Genomic DNA, 22,208 nt, shown 5'->3' on the forward strand with positions numbered 1-22,208 from the left:
ATGCGGGACAAGGTTCCATCCCCCAAGCCGGTCCCGAGGTGGCGGAGCGGAGAGCTCGACACGCCGAAGTGGTGACATAGCACGGTCAATGCAGACCGGCAGAGTGACGACGAAGTCTCCGGATCATCTTCCTGTGCAGAAAAAATAGTGCAAACCGGAGATAATAGTAATAATAATAATTAAAAAAAATCATTGCATAATAAATAATTTATGCAAAGTGAGTAATAAAAGAAATATGTCCTGGCGCCGAAGTCAATGTCGATGCAGGGCGTCGGCGTGATGCGGCAAAGGCGTGGCAAAGCCTGAATTCACAGGTCGGGCCGAGTTCCGGATGCGGCATTCGCCTGAAAATGTACGGAAAATGACCGAACCACCACACGACCGTCGTTAATGCGGCCATCATTTGATAGACATGTGTACAGATGATGGACAAAAGCAGAGAAATAATTCCTTGTGAAAAATAAACCCAAACAAGCAAAAAATACTAGCATTAATAGCACCTGGTTTATTTGTTGTAGCAATCTGAAGAAAGGTGATTCCCAAAGTTGGGACTCGATCTGCAAACCCATTGCCTGATGGGCGATAAAGCGATGGTATGGCGATGCTGGCAAAGGTTGGCTCGCTGAGGCAAAGCCCTCAGTCCAGCTAACGTGACGGAGCTGGTCGGCTAGTGACGCTGAAGTCTCCGGAGTAGGTTGATGAAGAGATGGCGAAGCCCCCAGTCCAGCCGAGATGTCGAAGCCTCGATATCAGCCGATGAGTCGAAGTAGGTCGGCGTGATGGACACCAGCTTGAAGAAGCAATAGTGCGGCTCTGCCGATGCAGGTCATGACGTGGTCGATGCCGGCTTGATGAAGTGACCGTGCGGCGATGCCGGTATGCCCGCTCCGTGTAATCCGTGGGGCTGCGATGTTGGTGATGATTTATCCTTCACGATGCCGGACTCTTGTTCGGCTTGCCGAGAAGATGATCCGAAAAAGTTGAGCTCGTCTCAACAAAGTGACGACGTGTCTAGCGCAGGTCGGCAGCCTTGGAGCAATATCGCCGGACTGGTTTGACACCAGCATGATGATGAAGGCGACCTCAGGGGAGGCTTAAAAATTTACGGGCGCGTGTTTAAAAACAACGCACAATACCCTAAAATAGAATTCTTCTAAAAAGGTTGTCCAATGTCACGTTCATAAAGAAACATGAATTCGGGTCGGATCCGTATTCACGCAGAAAACGGATACGAAAGTTGATCCACTCATCGGAAGGTTCCCGGAGTTTCAACCGTCGGATCGAGCTGAAATTTGGAGGGGTGGTAGATATCGAAATCCTCCACTAGATGAACGGCTGGATCTTCCAAAGGACCTCTGAGCTAGGCTCTCGAGACCACGCCCTAAACTCGTCCAGATTTCCGTCCAGATTTGACAGGGCTCCGGTATATCATGGATTGTCGAGGATTCCTCCATCGGAACTTGACGAAATTTTGCATGTATGTTGTAGACTCAATTCCCCACAATTTCACTAAAGGGATCATCAAAGCGATGCTCTAAAAGGTGGTGGCAGCGGATACAAGTTTGCTGTTCTGAAAAATAGCATGGTCGCCCGAGGGCAATGTTGACGTTGAGCCCCCGAGCTCCATGGATGATTCATCCATGATCTTGATAGAGATCGGAGTTGATGTTGATGAAGGCCCTCGTCCAAACATGACGATCAGAGATGGAGCATGGTCCTCGGTCAAGCCAAGGTGATAGTCGAGCCGGCGACGAAGATGCCGGCATCGCAGTTGACCTGCAGACGAGCCATCGATCCTTTTGCCGATCACACAGCGGAACTCTCAATGAAAGCACCAATGTCGGTGTCAAAACCGGCGGATCTCGGGTACGGGGTCCCGAACTGTGCGTCTAAGGCTGATGGTAACAGGAGGCAGGGGACACGAAGTTTTAGCCAGGTTCGGGCCCTCTTCATGGAGGTAAAACCCTACGTCCTGCTTGATTAATATTGATGATATGGGAAGTACAAGAGTAGATCTACCACGAGATCAAAGAGGCTAAACCCTAGAAGTTAGCCTATGGTATGATTGTTGTATATGATCTATCGACTAGCCTGGCCTCGGTTTATATAATGCACCAGAGGCCTAGGATAACATGAGTCCTAGCCGAATACGCCGGTGGGGTGGAGTCCTTGTCTTGATCACCAAGTCTTGTGGAATCTTCCATGTATGCGGCAGCTGTCCAAACTGGCCCATGAGTATACGGCCATGGGGGTCCTCGGCCCAATCTAACAGATCGGGAGACGACGTGGTGAGTACCCCCTAGTCCAGGACCCCGTCAGTCAACTTCAGGTTTTCTACAACCGGACATTAACAAATTCTCATCTGCCCATAACCGCGGGCACGACTTTAAAAAGATCAATCCCTGCAGGGGTGTCCCAACTTAGCCCATCACAAGCTCTCACGGTCAACGAAGGATATTCCTTCTCCAAAGACAATTCGATCAGACTCGGCATCCCGGTTACAAGACATCCTCGACAATGGTAAAACAAGTCCAGCAACACCGCCCGAATGTGCAGACAAATCCCGATAGGAGCTGCATATATCTCGTTCTCAGGGCACACTCAGATGAGGCATCCTACGAGTAAAACCAACCCTCAAGTTGCCCCGAGGTGGCCCCACAGTCTACTCGGTCGGACAAACACACAGAGGAGCACTGGCCCAGGGGGGTTTAAATAAAGATGACCCTTGAGTCCGCGGAACCCAAGGGAAAAGAGGCTAGGTGGCGAATGGTAAAATCAATGTTGGGCATTGCTGGAGGAGTTTTATTCAAGGCAAACTGTCATGGGATTCCCATTATAACCCAACCGTGTAAGGAACGCAAAATCCGGGAACATAACACCGATATGACGGAAACTAGGGCGGCAAGAGTGGAACAAAACACCAGGCATAAGGCCGAGCCTTCCACCCTTTACCAAGTATATATATATGTGTTAATTAAATAAGAGATATTGTGATATCCCAACAAAATAACCATGTTCCAAACATGGAACAAACTCCAATCTTCACCTGCAACTAACAACGCTATAAGAGGGGCTGAGCAAAGCGGTACATAGCCAAACAACGGTTTGCTAGGACAAGGTGGGTTAGGGGCTTGGCTTAACAATATGGGAGGCATGATAAGCAAGTGGTAGGTATCGCAGCATAGGCATAGCAAAATAGCGAGCAACTAGCAAGCAAAGATAGAAGTGATTTCGAGGGTATGGTCATCTTGCCTGAAATCCCGCAAGGAAGAAGAACGAGTCCATGAAGAAGATAAACGGACATAGTTGAACGGTTCCTCACAAATGCGACGTTATCGTAACCAACCCGAAGAAGCAACACCGTAAAGAAGCACACAACATAGTAAACAACCAACACATGAACATGGCATGATATGCGCGATGCGGTATGCGGTGCATATGCATGATTTGGAAAAGAATAATTGGACCTGTCCTCAACTTGGAAGTCCAAGAGTGCCACTAGAAGAGGAGTTGATGTCGGTTGAAATCGATACAAAGATCACCGGAATCGGATGCACGGTTTGGAAATGGCAAGCAAAACAAATATGGCACCAGTTTGCGATAATCAGCATGAGACCATCTAAATGCATCAAGAATAACATGCTGCAGCACTCCAACATAGCAACAAAATACATGGTAGGGATCCACTCATGATGCTTGACAAAAGATGACCACTGGGCTATGGTTAATTCACTCATTAACAGGTTCAAACAAGCATGGCAAAAGTGCAAAAGATAACATGCTTCAGACTTAGTGAAATTAACACAAGACAGGAATTTATCATCAGGAAGCAATGTTTAGAGCATGAAAACTACATGCTATAGGAATATATAATGGCAAAGCAAGGCATGGCATGAAGCTACTCAAAGCATATAACAAAAGTCCCTTAGTGACCATGAGCCAAAAGGGATCAGAAAATACAATTGCAAGCATGTGAACATAGCAAAAACATAAACAGATTCAGACTTAGTGAAAAATTGGAGCATGGCAAAACAGTTAACGAGTAGGCATGTTTACGAGCTCGATGCACTCACTACAAAGCATAGCATGCCAAACTAAGCATACACCCAGCAAATAGACATGGCATAGAAGCTAGACATGGCAAGAACAACAACATAGCATGCATGGATCAACAACAACAAGCTCGGCAAAATTGCTAAACATGTTATCAATCTGCCAGGAACATTTTATAGCAAAGAGCTCAATTGAGTCAAGCTAGGATGCTCTATAATTGCAAAAAAAGACATGGATGGATATAGCACAACCTTATCTACAGAACATCCTTACTGATCATGCTCAAAAGAGGCACAGATCACTAGGAAACAACATGAACATATGGCATAAAAATAATGACAGGGTAAGGACTTAGTGAAATTCTAAGTCCCCGAAATCAGCATCATTGAGTAAGCTACTTTGCATGCTTGTGCTAGTCACCACAAAGATCACAAAAATACATGGCATACACCCCTGTAAAGATGGCATGGCATTCTTCAAAACACATGTAGAGCTCAGGATCATAGCATGCACACATTAATCATGGCAAAAATGACAAAAGTGCATTTGCTGAAACAGATCTGAAATAATCCTCACTTAGCCCTCTTCCAACAGCATTTCGGGCATCAAGATGAGCTCAAATGAAAATGATGCAACGAGAGGAAATGATGTACTCGTCGAGGCGAACATTTTAATATGCTACAAGCACGAATCGGAGCCACGATGAGGAATTTATGATGCGATGAAGTATGCGTAAAACTACTGGGATCTAGGAACTTAGTGAAAAAAACAGGTGACCGTCATATAGCAAAACAGGCGGGGTTTAGCAGCGGGGTTCACCATGGGCTTCGGCCCAAAACGAAGAGGAGGCGAGGCAGGCCTAGCGAGGCCGACGCGTTGGGCTGAAGGCGGGGCCCACGAAGGGGTCAACGGGGGCACGCGGATCGGGCTCCTCCCGATCCTGCGCAAGGCGACGGCGGCGCTCCGGCGCTCTGGCGAGCAGAAGCCGGCGGGGACGAGCGGAGGATGGCCGGAACGGGCCAGATCCGGTGCGGGGAACACGGAGGATGGCCGCAACGGGCCAGATCCGGTGCGGGGAACGCGGAGCCGGGCACGGGAGGCTCCTTCCCGGCGTGGCGGAGCTCCAGGCAGTGGGGCCGCGAAGCCCGGCGGCGAGGTGGCGGCTGGTCACCGGTGGGAGGCGCATGGCGGCATGGCGCTCCGGCGCGGCGACGGCGCCTCATACATGGCGGCGGGGATGAACAGGCGCAGGGCGGCGGCGGTTCGGGCCGGGCAGGCCCGCGATGGGCCCCGGCGGACCCGTGGCGAAGTGGGCGGTGCAGCGCTGAGGTGGCGGATGCTGGTTGGTTGCGGCGGCGGTGATGCTGAGGTGGCGCACTCCTGTTGGACGGGGCGATGTGGAGGGCGGACATGTCCGTCGGTGGAAGAAATGTCCGGTGTGCGCAGAGGAGGAGGTTAGGGTTCACTACAAGAAATATGCTCAATTGTGACCTTCTGGCAGTGACCGTGGAAGAAATCATCATAAATCTATGACCATTTCGATCAAATTGGTCATGGCCTGTTTAGGAGATTCGAAACCATAAACCATAGTGACTATTTTCGTCAAAAGGTCGCAATTGCCTTACACAAAATGGTCATAAGCAGACTACAGTGGTCGACAACCTTATTTCTAGCTGATTACGACCAATCCAGATGGTCATAGTGTTGTAACATGGATGACTGGACGTCCACATCATCAATTTTACCTATGTGTCATGTCATTTTGGCTTATGTGTTGGCTGTAGCATCAGTCCGTCCATAGATTGACTTGTTAAAAGTGCAACTATCCCTAGGTGGTTTTGGTAATTCATAACAACATATAGCTCATTGAGCTAATGCTATTCCAAGATGATTATTTCAGGAAAGCTCAATGATTGGCATGGCATGGATGTGAAAGTGGAACCCTCAAAATGCTAAGGATAAAGGATTGGCTCAAGCTAAAAAGCTCAAGACTCTTCATTTTATATTTTAGTGATCCAAGATCACATTGAGTCTTTAGGAAAAGCCAATACTATCAAGGAGGGATGAGGTGTTGCTTAATGAGCCTCTTGCTTCATGTGCTTAGTGATATGCTCCAAAACCCTCAACTACTTTCCCATATCCACATATGACCTAAAACCTAAGCCAAACTCGGTCCTACCGATTCTTCCTATTCGGCGCCACCGAGTTTCACTTGTCATAAGCAACTGCCAAACCCTAGCAATTCGGTTCTACCGATAGGGATCTCGGTCTCACTGAGATGGGATTGCAAACTCTCTGTTTCCCTTTCGTAACTTTTCGGTCTCACCGAAAGAGCGGATCGGTCCCACCGAGATTGCAATGTAAATTCAGTGTTTCCTTTTTGTAACTTTTCGGTCTCACTGAAAGAGCAAATCGGTCCCACCGAGTTTGCCTGACCAACTCTCTGGTTAGCTAATCACCAAATTCGGTCTCACCGAGTTTGTGTAATCGGTCTCACCGAGATTACGTTATGCCCAAACCCTAATCATATCGGTCCTACCGAGTTGCATATTAGTCCCACCGAAAATCTCTAACGTCACTAGGTTTACATTTTCGGTTCGACCGAGTTTGTTGATTCGGTCCCACCGAGATTGGAAAACTGTGTGTAACGGTTGGATTTTGTGTGGAGGCTATATATACCCCTCCACCTCCTCTTCATTCATGGAGAGAGCTATCAGAACACATACACAATTCCTACTCATATGTTCTGAGAGAGAACCACCTACTCATGTGTTGAGACCAAGATATTCCATTCCTACCATATGAATCTTGATCTCTAGCCTTCCCCAAGTTGCTTTCCACTCAAATCTTCTCACAAAATCCAAATCCTATGAGAGAGAGTTGAGTGTTGGGGAGACTATCATTTGAAGCACAAGAGCAAGGAGTTCATACCTACAACACACCATTTGTTACTTCTTGAGAGTGGTGTCTCCTAGATTGGCTAGGTGTCACTTGGGAGCCTCCGACAAGATTGTGGAGTTGAACCAAGGAGTTTGTAAGGGCAAGGAGATCGCCTACTTCGTGAAGATCTACCGCTAGTGAGCCAAGTCCTGTGTGGGCGATGGCCATGGTGGGATAGACAAGGTTGCTTCTTCGTGGACCCTTTGTGGGTGGTTGCTTATTCGTGGACCCTTCGTGGGTGGAGCCCTTTGTGGAATCGCGCAACCGTTACCCTTTGTGGGTGGAGCCCTCCGTGGACTCGCGCAACCGTTACCCTTTGTGGGTTGAAGTCTCCATCAACGTGGATGTAGGATAGCACCACCTATCCGAACCACGGGAAAAACATTCGTGTCTCCAATTGCGTTTGAATTTTCCAAACCCTTCCCTTTACATTCTTGCAAGTTGCATGCTTTACTTTCCGCTGCCAATATACTCTTTGCATGCTTGCTTGAATTGTGTGATGATTGCTTGACTTGTCCTATAGTAGCTAAATCTACCAAGAACTAAAATTGGGAAAAGGTTAAGTTTTTATTTGGTCAAGTAGTCTAATCGCCCCCCTCTAGACATACTTTCGATCCTACAAGTGGTATCAGAGCTTTGGTCTCCATTTGCTTTGATCTCCATAGCTTTTGGTGGTCATAGCCTTGGTTTCACAACCTAGGAGAGTATGGCGTCTAGCGAGGGAAATTATCATCGTAGAGGTCCTTACTTTGATGGTACTAATTTTGCTAGTTGGAAGCATAAAATGAAAATGCATATTCTCAGACATAACCCTGCCGTTTGGGCTATTCTGTGTGTTGGTTTGCAAGGTGACTTCTTTGATGGGAAAGAACCAAACCGTGAAGCTACCGCGGATGAGTTGAAGATGTTGCAATACAATGCTCAAGCTTGTGATATTCTCTTCAACGGATTATGCCCCGAAGAATTCAACAAAATCAGCCGTCTTGAGAATGCAAAGGAAATTTGGATCACTTTGATTGATATGCACGAAGGTACCGACTCCGTCAAGGAATCCAAGTTGGATGTGCTTCAAAGTCAACTTGACAAGTTCAAAATGAAGGATGGTGAAGGTGTCGCTGAAATGTACTCTAGGCTTGCTCTCATCACAAATGAGATTGCCGGCTTAGGAAGTGAATAGATGACCGATAGATTCATCAACAAGAAGATTCTAAGAGCCTTGGATGGAAAATATGATACCGTGTGCACATTGATCCAAATGATGCCCAATTACAAAGATCTCAAGCCAACAGAGGTGATTGGAAGAATTGTTGCTCATGAGATGTCACTTAAGGATAAAGAGGAACTTCACAACAAATCAAGTGGTGCCTACAAAGCCTCATGTGAAGCCCCTACATCATCAAGTGAGAAACAAAACTTCAATGAAGAATTGAGCTTAATGGTGAAGAACTTCAACAAGTTCTACAAGAGTAGAAGCAGAGATAGAAGCTTCAAGTCAAGGTCCTACAATGACAAAAGATCTTCTAGTCGAGAGCGAAACTGCTACAGTTGTGGAAGACCCGGACACTATTCCAATGAGTGTACGGCTCCCTACAAGAGAAGAGAAGATTCTCCAAAAAGAAGAAGTAAAGAATCACCACCAAGAGAGAGAAGGAGTAGAGATGATCGATATGAATGAAGATACTCATGGAGAAGCAAGGATTCGGAAAGGAAGGAAAAATCATCAAGGGGCTACACAAGACGAAGACATCAAGCTCATGTTGGTGAATGGGTATCCGGCTCCGACTTCGACAGCCACTCCGAGAGAAGTTATCACTCCGACTCCGAAGATACTCAAGATGAAGGTGTTGCTAGTCTAGCACTTGTGTCAACCAACTCCTACGACATATTTGACTCACCAAATGAAGGAATTGGAAGATGCTTCATGACCAAAGGTCCTAAGGTAACACACCCCGAGTATGTTGATTTCAATAGTGATGAAGATGACTTGTTAGGTGATGATTTGCTTGTTGACAACTCTAGTGATGAATACTATGATGAAACGTCAATTAATCATGCTAATCAAGATAAAACGAATGACAATGATAAGGAGAAGATTGAGGCTCTAACTAAAGAACTAAACACTCTTAAGTTAGCTCATGAAACTATCTTCGAAGATCATCGAGAACTTTTAAGAGCTCATGAGAAATTACGCTTTGAAAAGCTCAATCTTGAGCAAGAGCATGAGTTCTTAAAAGCAATCAATGATGATCTCCGCAAGAAAAGTTCTTCTCACATTGCCAAGCGTTTACTCTTATCCACTTACATGCCTCAAGTCAAGTCTAGTAACAAGAACAAGAAAGATTCTTCCTCTAGCAGTAACAATGATCATGCTAAATCCAATATTGTTGCTTCTAGTAGTTCTCTTGATTGCACTAATGATTCTCTTAGCCAAGTTACACTTGAGCAAGAAAATAGCTTATTGAAGGGAATTATAGAGAAAGGAGTGTACAAAAGCCTTGCCAGGAGTAAGCAATTCGAGGAAATTGTGCGCAAGCAAGGAATGCACCGGAAGAATCAAGGTGTTGGTTTTGAACGAAAGTTCAATGCCAATGGAGTTGAGTGGGAAGAAGATCAATACCCCAAGACAAAGTTTGTTCCTCAACAAGAGAAGTATGATACTTCTTTCAAGGGGACACAAGCTCAAGATGATCTTCCACCACAAGACTACAAGCAAAAAGGCAAGGACAAGCTTCAAGAGGAAATTGATGCATTTGAAGAAGCTCCTAAGACCTTAGTCAAGTGGATTCCCAAGACTACTTCAAGTTCCACTTCATCTAGTACGACTACAACTCCAAGGATTCCCATCAAGATGGTGTGGATCCAAAAGAAGAAGAACTAGAGAGTTCTTGAGGGTGACTCTGCCAACATACTTCACTCTTATCATTTTGGCAAGAACAAGTTCAATCAACTTCCACATCTTGCACTAGTTCAAGGAGTCACAAACCCTCTTTTTGGTAAGACAAGAGACAAGGTAACCTAAAAGTTTTCATGGACATCATCTTGTGTGTGCATCACTCTATGTCTATGGATATCCTTGTTTGTTCCTTGTGGGACTAACCCATGTAGGTATTGAAAGTGCAATTCACTCAAATGGATAGCTCCAAGTGATCTACGTCAACATTGAGCATCCACATATTCAACATCTACATGAAGTCATCATCGACAAAACCCAAGGTTAGTTCATCCCTCTTAGGAGGGATATCACATCTAGGGGGAGCTTTACTCTAAGACTTGAGCTAAAGCAACTCTAACGATGTGAACACAACAATGCTTTATGTAAAAGTGGTTACCCCACTTGAGCTTAAATGATGAGTACGACCTACGATCAAGTGTTCTCACTTGACTCCTAAGTCAATATACTCATATATAGATGACCTTGTCATCGCAAATTGCTTGATAGATGCTAGAACTGGTTGTGCATGCCTTGTCACATATTTCATTTGCCATCTTATCGTGTGAGCATGATGGTTGCATATTTTACTCATTCGAGGACATCCACTTGTTGTTTTGATTGTTTGGTTTTATTTCCTTTTGCCAAGTGGATGGACAAGAATGCCTAAGAACCTCCTCTAGCTATCTATGCTTTTCTCGTCTCAAACTCTATTCATGCTACATCACAAAATTTGATCAAGTCAGATTCGAACCACTCTGTGTGAGGAGCGCTCGGAGTCCCTGATTCGTCATAGACTTAAACTTCCAAAACCTCTTTATGATTCTCAGTCTGATCGATACCCCACTTTCGGTCCTACCGAGATCATTAAGTTGATCTAGGTTTTCGATCTCGGTGCAACCGATCTGAACCTTTCGGTAACACCGAGTTTCAGTAACTGCATGCAGTTATGAATCTCGGTGCCACCGAGGTGTTCCACTCGGTCACATCGACAGGGTCGGGCTATATATAGTCACGGGCAAAATTTTGGAAATTTCTCCGAACCCCTTCGCCCGCGCGATAGCCTGCTCTGCCAGCGTGGTCTCCGGATCGTCTCCTCGCCGCCATCCGCCTCCAGTCGCTGGTCTCCATCGCCGTTAATAGGAATTCTACCCCACCGTTGCCGCCGTAGCGAGTCTCCGCCGAACTAGGGTATGGACTCGATCTTTGTGCTATTCTCCAATCCGATTCTTAGCACATTGTGATCATCATGATTCTTGCCACGATTGAAACACTCCTATCCAGTCAATGCGCTCGTAGATTAGGTTTGATTCGAAAATTTTAGGGTTAGGTTTCCGCCGAAACCATCTCGGACCCACCGAGTTGAAAAACTCGGTCCCACCGATTTGGCTTATGCCATTGCACAAGTGAGACTCGGTCTGACCGAGAATTACTTATTGGTGTGACCGATTCTGGAACTCTGTGAAACCCTAGCAGTCTCGGTGCCACCGAACTGTGACTCGGTCTGACCGAGTTCACTAGTTTAGGTGCCAAAACTGCTTCGGTATCACCGAGTTTAAAAATCGGTAGATCCGAGATGATTTCAGTGGGAAACTAAAACTAAGTTTTTGGATCATTCTTTTGCAAAAATCTCTGCATTTTGTGATGCTCATCTATTCTACCTCATCTATAAATTGTTCACAGGGTCAGCAGTCAGCTTGTTCAACATGTCAGATCAGAGTGACAGCCAGAATGTGTCAGAACAGCAAGTGGTGATGAGTGAGGGCACTAGTCCCTCCAGCTCTTCAGATGATGGCAGCAGAAGTACCCCAAGCAATTTGCCAAAAGCTGCCACTCGACGGAGGAAGAAGAGAACTTCATATTCTGAAGATGAAGATTATGTGGCAGAGGAAGAGGCCACATCAAAGAGAGTTGAGCCAGCTCAAGGCACAAAGCCAGGCTTAAAGATCAAAAGGCCAGCAGGCAGGCAGCCTATGTCAAAGGCTAGAGCTTCAACTGAAAAGCCTGCACCCAAAGAGCCAGTTGCTGCTGAAGGCAAGAAGAGGAAGGAAAGGGTCAAGAAGATCGTAGCCAGAGTGCTTGGAAAGGCTTCCATCATGGAAGAAGAAGAGGAAGAAGAGGTTGCTGCACCAGCACCTAAGGCACCCAAGCTAATGGGTGATGCTATCAAATCAGGGGCTACTGCATCTAAGCCCAAGGCTGCATCAAAGGTCAAGACATCACCAAAGAGAAATACAAGGAGCATACCTGCTGCTGAGAAGAACAAGGCCCCAGTGCCTGAACTGCTGAAGAAGAGGATGAAGAGCAAGTTCTCAGAAAACTCAAGCCCAAGATCCCAGACCACAACGATGCTCATCCTGTGGCTGAGGATATGAAGCTCAGGAGAGACTCAGGGCTAAGGAAGTGGAGAGAAGCAGATCCGTATGCTTTAAGGAGAAGGACTGCTGTGGATCACAGATTTCACACCAAGGAACAACAAGATTTCTATGAGACAGTACTACTTGACAAGAAGCCCATTGTTTGTGACATGAGATGGGTCGACTGGACCTACATGAAAGAAAATGAGGAACACTACCCTGGAGTGTATGACAGCTTTAGTGCGTGTGGAGTTGCAGACTTTGTTGGGCAGAAGCTCACAAAGTGGAACGAGGAGCTAATCATGCAATTCTACTCCACAGCACACTTCTACCCAAATGGAAGGATCACATGGATGTCTGAAGATACAAGGTACCAATCAACTGTTGAGGAATGGGCAAGGTTGATCAATGCCCCAGAGGAGCAAGCAGATGACTTGGACATTTATGCCAAGAAGAAGATGGACCACAACTCAATGTCCAATATGTACAAGGAGATTCCAAATGAAGCACTTGACACTTTCAAATTTGGCTCGGTGCATTATCTTCTGTCAGGGCTGCCAACCATCAATTGGATACTGAGGCACACCTTGTTGCCCAAGTCTGGACATCACAAGATGATCAGAGGCCATGCAATCAACTTGCTACATGTATTTGATGTACCTCAGAAATTCAAAGTCATGAGCCTCATAGTAGAGACTATCAAGAGGGCAGCAGCTGACCAGAAGAGGAGCTGTGGATATGCCCCACAAATTCAGGAGCTCATTAACTCCAAGATGGGCACGGGCATATACTTGTTGGACAAGGAACACTTGCCCATCCGTCCAGACTTTGAGGATAATCAAGTTATTATGACTGAGAATGAGCCATCATCTGCCCAAGCACAAGCAAAGAAGGAGAAGGCAAGGAAGGAGAAAGCTGCCAAGATGCCAACCCAAGAGGAGGCATCTGAGTATTTCCTGAAAACTAAAGAAGAGTAGCTTGGTTACCTGATTGCATCCACCCTGCGGATTGAGAAAGGACTAGCCACCCTAACTCAGAACCAGGCAAGCCTAGAGAGAATCATGGAACAAAAGTTCTATGACTTGGATGTCAAGGTGATAGAGATTCAGATTGCAGCGGAGCAGCTCCAGGATGACATGTAGGAAAGGAGAGGCAGGACTACCACTAATGCCTTTGCCAGAGTGCCACGAGGTCCGAGGTCATCTGCCGTGCCAGTTGCTGACACCAGAGTCACCACTTCAGCACCAGCTACAGCCTCAGTTCCACCAGCTCCAGCATCTACTTCAGCTCCAACTCCAGCGTCTACTTCAGCGTCTACAGAAGCCTTCGTCCTTGGAGTGATCCGGACTCCACCACCACCTGAAGATCAAGCCTGAGCGTCGATCTAGCACTATGCATTTTCTAGGAACTTTTTGGTAACTTGTTGCCAAAGGGGGAGAAAATGTATAGATCATAGGCTTCGAGAGAGAGAGTGTTGCTTTTTTTCTCTCTTGCTTTATTTGGTGGTTTTTCGACCTTGTTTGCTTTTGAGTGCTTGTGAGACATTAATGATCATGTGTTTGATCATAAGCTACACTTAATGTTTGCTTAATGCTATTATCTTATCTATCCTATGTGATCATTCACTATTCTTGGTGATGAGTGCATGTATTTCATTCTTATCATTTTAAGCGCTCCACCAAGATGTATGTGACATGGAAGAGTAACCCATGACTCTAACTCCTGTGCATTTGCAGTCCAAAGCAAATTTTAAATATGCACAAATTTAGGGGGAGCTCTTACTTATCACATACTTCTCAAAGCGACGATATATTTCATGCTTATTATCATTTGTTGAAGCTTTGATCTATATGTTGTCATCAATTACCAAAAAGGGGGAGATTGAAAGTGCAACTATCCCTAGGTGGTTTTGGTAATTCATAACAACATATAGCTCATTGAGCTAATGCTATTACAAAATGATTATTTCAGGAAAGGTTAATGATTGGCATGGCATGGATGTGAAAGTGGAACCCTCAAAATGCTAAGGACAAAGGATTGGCTCAAGCTCAAAAGCTCAAGACTCTTCATTTTATATTTTAGTGATCCAAGATCACATTGAGTCTTTAGGAAAAGCCAATACTATCAAGGAGGGATGAGGTGTTGCTTAATGAGCCTCTTGCTTCATGTGCTTAGTGATATGCTCCAAAACCCTCAACTACTTTCCCATATCCACATATGACCTAAACCCTAAGCCAAACTCGGTCCTACCGATTCTTCGTATTCGGCGCCACCGAGTTTCACTTGTCATAAGCCACTGCCAAACCCTAGCAATTCGGTTCTACCGATAGGGATCTCGGTCTCGCCGAGATGGGATTGCAAACTCTCTGTTTCCCTTTCGTAACTTTTAGGTCTCACCGAAAGAGCGGATCGGTCCCACCGAGATTGCAATGTAAATTCAGTGTTTCCTTTTTGTAACTTTTCGGTCTCACCAAAAGAGCAAATCGGTCCCATCGAGTTTGCCTGACCAACTCTCTGGTTAGCTAATCACCAAATTCGGTCTCACCGAGTTTGTGTAATCGGTCTCACCGAGATTACGTTATTCCCAAACCCTAACCATATCGGTCCTACCGAGTTGCATATCAGTCCCACCGAAAATCTCTAACGGTCACTAGGTTTACATTTTCGGTCCGACCGAGTTTGTTGATTCGGTCCCACCGAGATTGGAAAACTGTGTGTAACGGTTGGATTTTGTGTGGAGGCTATATATACCCCTCCACCTCCTCTTCATTCGTGGAGAGAGCTATCAGAACACATACACAATTCCTACTCATATGTTCTGAGAGAGAACCACCTACTCATGTGTTGAGACCAAGATATTCCATTCCTACCATATGAATCTTGATCTCTAGCCTTCCCAAGTTGCTTTCCACTCAAATCTTCTTTCCACGAAATCCAAATCCTATGAGAGAGAGTTGAGTGTTGGGGAGACTATCATTTGAAGCACAAGAGCAAGGAGTTCATTACCTACACACCATTTGTTACTTCTTGGAGAGTGGTGTCTCCTAGATTGGCTAGGTGTCACTTGGGAGCCTCCGACAAGACTGTGGAGTTGAACCAAGGAGTTTGTAAGGGCAAGTAGATCGCCTACTTCGTGAAGATCTACCGCTAGTGAGGCAAGTCCTGTGTGGGCGATGGCCATGGTGGGATAGACAAGGTTGCTTCTTCGTGGACCCTTTGTGGGTGGTTGCTTCTTCGTGGACCCTTCGTGGGTGGAGCCCTTTGTGGACTCACGCAACCGTTACCCTTTGTGGGTGGAGCCCTCCGTGGACTCGCGCAACCGTTACCCTTTGTGGGTTGAAGTCTCCATCAACGTGGATGTAGGATAGCACCACCTATCCGAACCACGGGAAAAACATCCGTGTCTCCAATTGCGTTTGAATTCTCCAAACCCTTCCCTTTACATTCTTGCAAGTTGCATGCTTTACTTTCCGCTGCCAATATACTCTTTGCATGCTTGCTTGAATTGTGTGATGATTGCTTGACTTGTCCTATAATAGCTAAAATCTGACAAGAACTAAAATTGGGAAAAGGTTAAGTTTTTATTTGGTCAAGTAGTCTAATCACCCCCCTCTAGACATACTTTCGATCCTACACTTGTTGACTAAACTGGGTCTACATTTACAGATGGGGCCAACTAACAAAGTAGAAATGACATGTGGGACACGTCCCACAAAGGTGAATAAAGAAGAAAAAGGCGAAATTCACTTTGGCTCATAGGTGTATATGCACCCATTATCTAAATACATATTTTAAAAAGAAAAAAAAATCAAGAAAAAATCCCGCGTGTAAATCCGGACACTATATGTGTGTGCACCAAGTTTCGATGAAAAATGACATTTTCTTGGCTTGTGTAAAAAAGATAATTTTCAATGCTTGATTACAGCTATTCACAAGCCATTTTTAATCTTTTTTACACATGCAACAAAAATGCCCTTGTTCACCGAAATTTTGTGTGCGCACATAGTATGTCCAGATGTACACACGGGATTTTTTCTATACATATTTGATGATAGGTGTATCTACATCTAAGATCTAGAACACTACTTTCAAAGAAAAAAAGGACCCGTCCCATAAAGGTGAATAAAGCAAAAAAGAAAGGCCACCGCGCGAAAACGCCACTCTCAAAGAAAAAAAAGACCCATCCCACAAAGGTGAACAAAGCAAAAAAGAAACCACACCACGTGATTCGGACTAGCTTCCAGTTGAGTTTCCCTAAGGAGACAAACCACCACACCGAAACAAAGACACTAGTACATTCTTGCCTGTAACCTATTTAATGGGTAGTGTCGAGTGGGATTGGGCCTTGGTGGGACAAGGGCACCTTTTTCTTATATAGTTTTTGTCCGCCGAGTGGGCCAACTACTGGGCCGCGGCTCGTTTTTTAACTGTTCTATTTTTTATTCGTTCATTCTTTTTTTACTTTTGTTTATTATTTATACTTCCAATTATTCTATATATGTATTGAAAAACAAACTTCACATAAAACGTTTCAAAAAATGTTAACCAAGCATTTGAAAATCTTACATGCGTCTAAAGAAAAATGTAGAATGAAAACCAACAGAAAAGAAAGAAAAATGTTCTCGACGTATACGGAAAATATAGGATGAAAACTAGGTCACATATAATGACACAATGCAAATATTTTACATATTTCTGTTTTTTATTTTCTTATGCCAATTTCAAAATCCGTTCAAATGACGGATATGGCCGTTCATAGCTAGAGATGGAATCTTGTAATACTCTTGGTGGATCTATGATGAAATAGCTACTTGTGTACCCATAAATGAATTTTAGAAAAAAAAAGACCAAACTGTGAGGAGGTTGTAGTTAAAAATTGACCCAGTTCCTGCTGGATCGGCAGAAATTTGTCAATTTGACGAGATGTGGATAGAAAGCTATTAACGTGCGACCATTTGATTACTTTGACATAGAATATGGTCTACTACTTTTGAAAAATCGAATGGAGCCATTTTGCAAAAAATATTTGGTATTTTCTTAAAAAACAATTTTTCACACTCGGGTAATGAAAAATGTTTTTTTGTGCAAAGAAAAATGAAAACACCCTTTGGCAATATTGGTTCAGGAAATTGTACTTGGTTTAGCAAAAGAAATGGCATGAAGAATCTTAATTGTTCCACATGTTTTGAATTTAGTCAATGTTATTTCATTTTTGGTTGTCTTCTCTACTTAGAAGAAATAATAAATATCTATAGTTAGAACAACTTTATTCACATTAATTCTCTGGTCTAACAATTTCCTCATATATGATTTAACAAATATATACTCCCCCGTTCCATAGTAAGTGTCGTATTTGCAGTTCATTGAGATCCGGACATGTTGTTTTTATAGTTTCTCTTGCATGATGAGGTATATGCCTCTTGTCTTTGACAGGGTTGGCTTGCCTGCATGAGCATGCATGGATATAATTTTGATTAATAAAGATTTAGGATACAATTGAAATTATATTCATGTTGATCTATTACTGTGAATGACTGTATCAACCATGGAATAGAACGGCCCTGTTTCTGTTTTTGAATTCCAAAGTATCTTTATATCGAGCTATTGAAATTCTATAAAAAAAATGAATCTTTCTCTAAGCTGATGTAGGAAATTTTTCTGTCGACTTACACTTTCCATATGTCAAATGTTGTTACTTGTTTTTTACTTTAGATTCTGAACTATATGCCGCTTAAGATAGCATTTGTTTGTACTTTCCAAGGAGTAACAGGAAACAAGTTGCACCTGAGCCCCTCCAATATGGATTCATCTAGGACATCCCGCCACCATATGCACGTCTTATGGTTATTGGCAGAACTCCAAGTGAATTTGAAATAGGCCATGGACATGGATCACCAAAGTAAAAAGAATGCCTCCGAGATTCAATCATAAACGGCGACGTTGTTTGAGTTTTTGGTATAATGCTAATTCTTTGTCCTCTGTATAGCTATTTTTTCATTGATGCATGCATGAAAAAATAATCTAGTATTTCCAATGATTTTGTATGTAAATTAAATTGCTAGCCCGTGCAGTAGTGATGACTACTAGCTTAATTTTCATTGGTTACTCATTTGTGACATGGATCAGTGACGTGGCGAACATCCGACCATCCATGCCCAGGAAACCCACATCCATCCATCGTCCATCCATCCACCGCACCGAAGCCCTCGTCACCTCTGTCCCTCTCCCACGAGACTCTCCTCGCCGCCGCCACCTACGGCAGTCAATCTCGGCCGAATCCGACGGCCGCCGACAGCGTCCAGAACACCCACATGATCCCCTCGGCCCGCTCCTCCATCTCCCTCGGCCAGATTCGATGGTCGCGTCCTCCCGCGACCATGCACAAAACTCTCCATCCACTAGGGTTTGGGCCACCGCGTCATAGGTGTGGCTCCGGCGTTGCTTCGGTGATTCAGATCCACTCTCTTCCCTCATCACACCCCTCCTTCATTCTCCTCCTCACCACGTCCCCTCTAACTCTTAGATCCGCCGTCGCTCGAGCACCGGGACGCCATGTACGGGATGGCTGCTTCCTCCCCTGCCCAGACACCATCGAGCGGCCAGATCTGGCTGTGTACGATGACGCCAAGTGATAAGGGACGGCCTGGCCTACCACCCCGAAGCCATAGCAAGGCGGGTGAGTGAGGAGTAGACCATAGTCGGATGGGAGCCAAGAGGGGTCTAAAGCGATCGTCTCCTTAGAGCACCAAGACGGGTCTGTGGTGGATGCTGGGTTGGAGCTCGGGTCGATGGCGTGGCCATGGACACGACCTCCTCAACCTCGACATCCAACGCGTCGGCAGTGGAACATCTGATTCCCGAACCTTTTCTTATCCTCTTTTAATTTAAAGTTCTTATTAGCTTAGTTGTAAATTTCTAAGCATGCCATCTTGTTGTGATTAATTATGTTAATTTAGTTCCAGATTTCAGTTGCTACTACTGTTGCATAATTGACCCTGAATATTCTGTCATCTCATATGCTTCCATCGCGTGCCTACCCAACCTGCTTGAGTAGTAACATAAACCGAGTTATTTGAGCAACCAACCAACAACAGCGTTAGTAGCACCAACGGTGTTCCTATTCTACTCTCTGTTGGAGACTGATGAATGTGTAGAACTTTATGGCAGCCCCATAGGCAACGGGAGACCAGCAAAAGCTGCGAGTGAGAGTGGCTGTGAATGCATAGTTGGTGTCGATGACTGCATAGAGTAGTGTGAGCTAGGCTACATCTGATGCGAGTGGAAGAGTGTGTCTTAGAGTCAACTCCCACAATGGTCTGTCACCTAGCTCTTTAAATTGTGTTAATTTGCTGTCATCTAGATTCAGAGTTATATAAGAGTATAGATATATTTGGAGTTAGTTGTTAGCTTATTCGTACAATATATAAGAATATAGATAGATTTGGAGTTAGTTTTTAGCTGTCATCTAGCTCTTTAAATTGAGTTGATTTGCTTACTGAAATTAGGTTGATGCCTTGATGTACTGTTTTTCTTGATATGTTTGATGTTCATCGATCGTCCTGATTTGTTAGCACACCAGATAGAAATCTGGACCGATGCCATTCAATAGATTTTTCTAGACATTTTATTGGATCATGAGATGATTGGCGTGGCTGGATGTGTTTGGCTAACATATTGCATTGGAAATATATTGTTCTTCATCGCCTAATGTCATTGTTGCCGATAATAGGGCATATATATAGCAAGTTATTTTGCTAGTGGCTACTTATGCTTATTGTGTCTTACACTGAAAAATAAAATGCACAATGAGCTTGTTTGACTTTTTTGATGTTATAGTATACTTGATCAGGGCAGTCTATTTCCTGTGATCTTTCCTATCATGTGCACATATTAATTTTTGTTGACTTGAATCTGTTATGCCCTTGATTTTTTTACTTAGCTTGACCCAGAACAGCAGCATCCTTGATTTTTACTGACCCCCACCTTGCTCTAGCTCTCATAGACTGGAAGGAGATTTTATGCAGTGGACCTCCTCTCTGGTGGTGAGAGCCTACACGGGTCATGGATCCGACTAATTTCCATGTTTGTGGACGCTCCTGCCACTGCCCTCTCTTTAAGGACACAGCCAGAAAGACGCTCAATAAACAGATCGTCGTCCTCTCCAAGGGGAGGGGTCAGCTCAAGCGATAGTAAGTTTCTAGTATTCTCTACCGTGTTGATGTGGCTTGTTTACCTCGTCCTTGCTACACTTGATCGCATTATATGATTTCTGCTCGAGGATCTGATAGAGATGGTTCGTTCAAAGTAGTAGAGTATATGATTCACGTTTTGTTATAGTTTGTTTGTTTGTCCCAGTCCTCTGTTTCATGGCTGTTATGTTTCCTTTCCTAATCGCATTGCACATATATTTGGTACTCAAAATATGACAGTATTCAGTCAATTTCAGTCTCTGTCGCAGTCCAACAGGCATTGCTTTGTCATTGGACACTGGTAATTAAGAGAGAGCGTTGTATACTCTTTAATTTTTTTTCTAGTGATTGCTTGAAGCATCTATCTTACTAGCTTTTAGAATGGAGAAACTCATGTCATTTCATATATGATCTAAATGAAATGATTAGGACTTGTTGCAGGGGATTTATTTGATACTGTATATTGTACTCAAGAAATAACATATGTGCTCCTGAAATGTACTACGTTCTTGTCTGCTACATGTTCTCATTTAAGCTACGTGCCCGATTTAAATTTCAACAATGGTTTGTTTTGCATGCTTACCTGTTTAGTAAACTTGGTGCCATGCTTATTTTTTGTATCTAATACTAACCTGCAAAAAAATTGTAATTGTCAAGATTGATTTGTTCTGCTTGCCTCCTACAAACTTTTCAAATAACTACTACTTAATTAGTAGCATGTAGACTGGATTATTATTTTGTCAACATTCTATTCCAGAGATATATACAAAAGCATGTGTTGGCCATCCCATGTAGCAATCACTGCTAGTCTGTATTGAGCAAACAGTGCACCGCACTGTAGCTATCCTCGAGCAGCAGCTGCCTCTCAGGACGTGGGTGTGCGTCGTGTACAGTTTAGATTTTCCATTCTTTCTTTCAAAATGCCAGGTGTTGTATTAGTATCATGATGTTAGCTTCTTAAATTCTGCTACTAGGACATCTATTCTCGAATAGGTTGCTTATAAAGTTTCCTAGTCATTCAGAACCAACTGCAATATATTGATGGAGATAGTACTCTGCTCATTTGTACATCTTTCTTTAAATGTCAGTATAACATGGAAAGTGCTATGGAACAAGAGGTACCAGAAGGTGAAGAACCAAAGGGTGATGTTGCTCTTGTTGCTGATCTTTTCTCACTAAATAATGGCCCTCCAGCAGATTCCCTCACTGGCTGTGTTGTTTTGGTTGGTGCCATCTTATGTTACTGGTTACTAGTGCACAATATGGACACGTGCCATCTTATGAACATGGGGTAATAATACTAAGCTATTGGTTCTGTTATATTGGTTGGTGCATCTTATGAACCTATGGTGTAATGATACTGTTGGGCCTAACTTATTGAAATCCTGGAGAATTATATTATTATCATCATCATTATATTCTCATCTGTTGGTTGACTGCCAAATTTCCCAATGTATTTTTGTTTTTGAGATACTGTAGGTTGTTGTTGGTCACCCTTCAATAAGGGCTGGATTGAAAAAACTAAATTGTGTGAGTGGGCTGGACCGTTTCAAGGCCAAATATAGTTTTTTTATGGAAAACATCAAAATGTTTTTGTTGGGTGGATAAAAGGGCTGGCCCAGTTAATGATGGATTAAATAAATGGGTTGCACACCACAACCCAAGAACTGATCTGTTGGGCTGGGCCCATGCTTGTGGCTCAAAAGTAAATGTAGAAGTGGGCTGAATTATTGGGCTCAG

The sequence above is a fragment of the Triticum urartu genome, chromosome 2, assembly GCF_003073215.2.
Source record: "Triticum urartu cultivar G1812 chromosome 2, Tu2.1, whole genome shotgun sequence".
Lineage (NCBI taxonomy): Eukaryota > Viridiplantae > Streptophyta > Magnoliopsida > Poales > Poaceae > Triticum > Triticum urartu.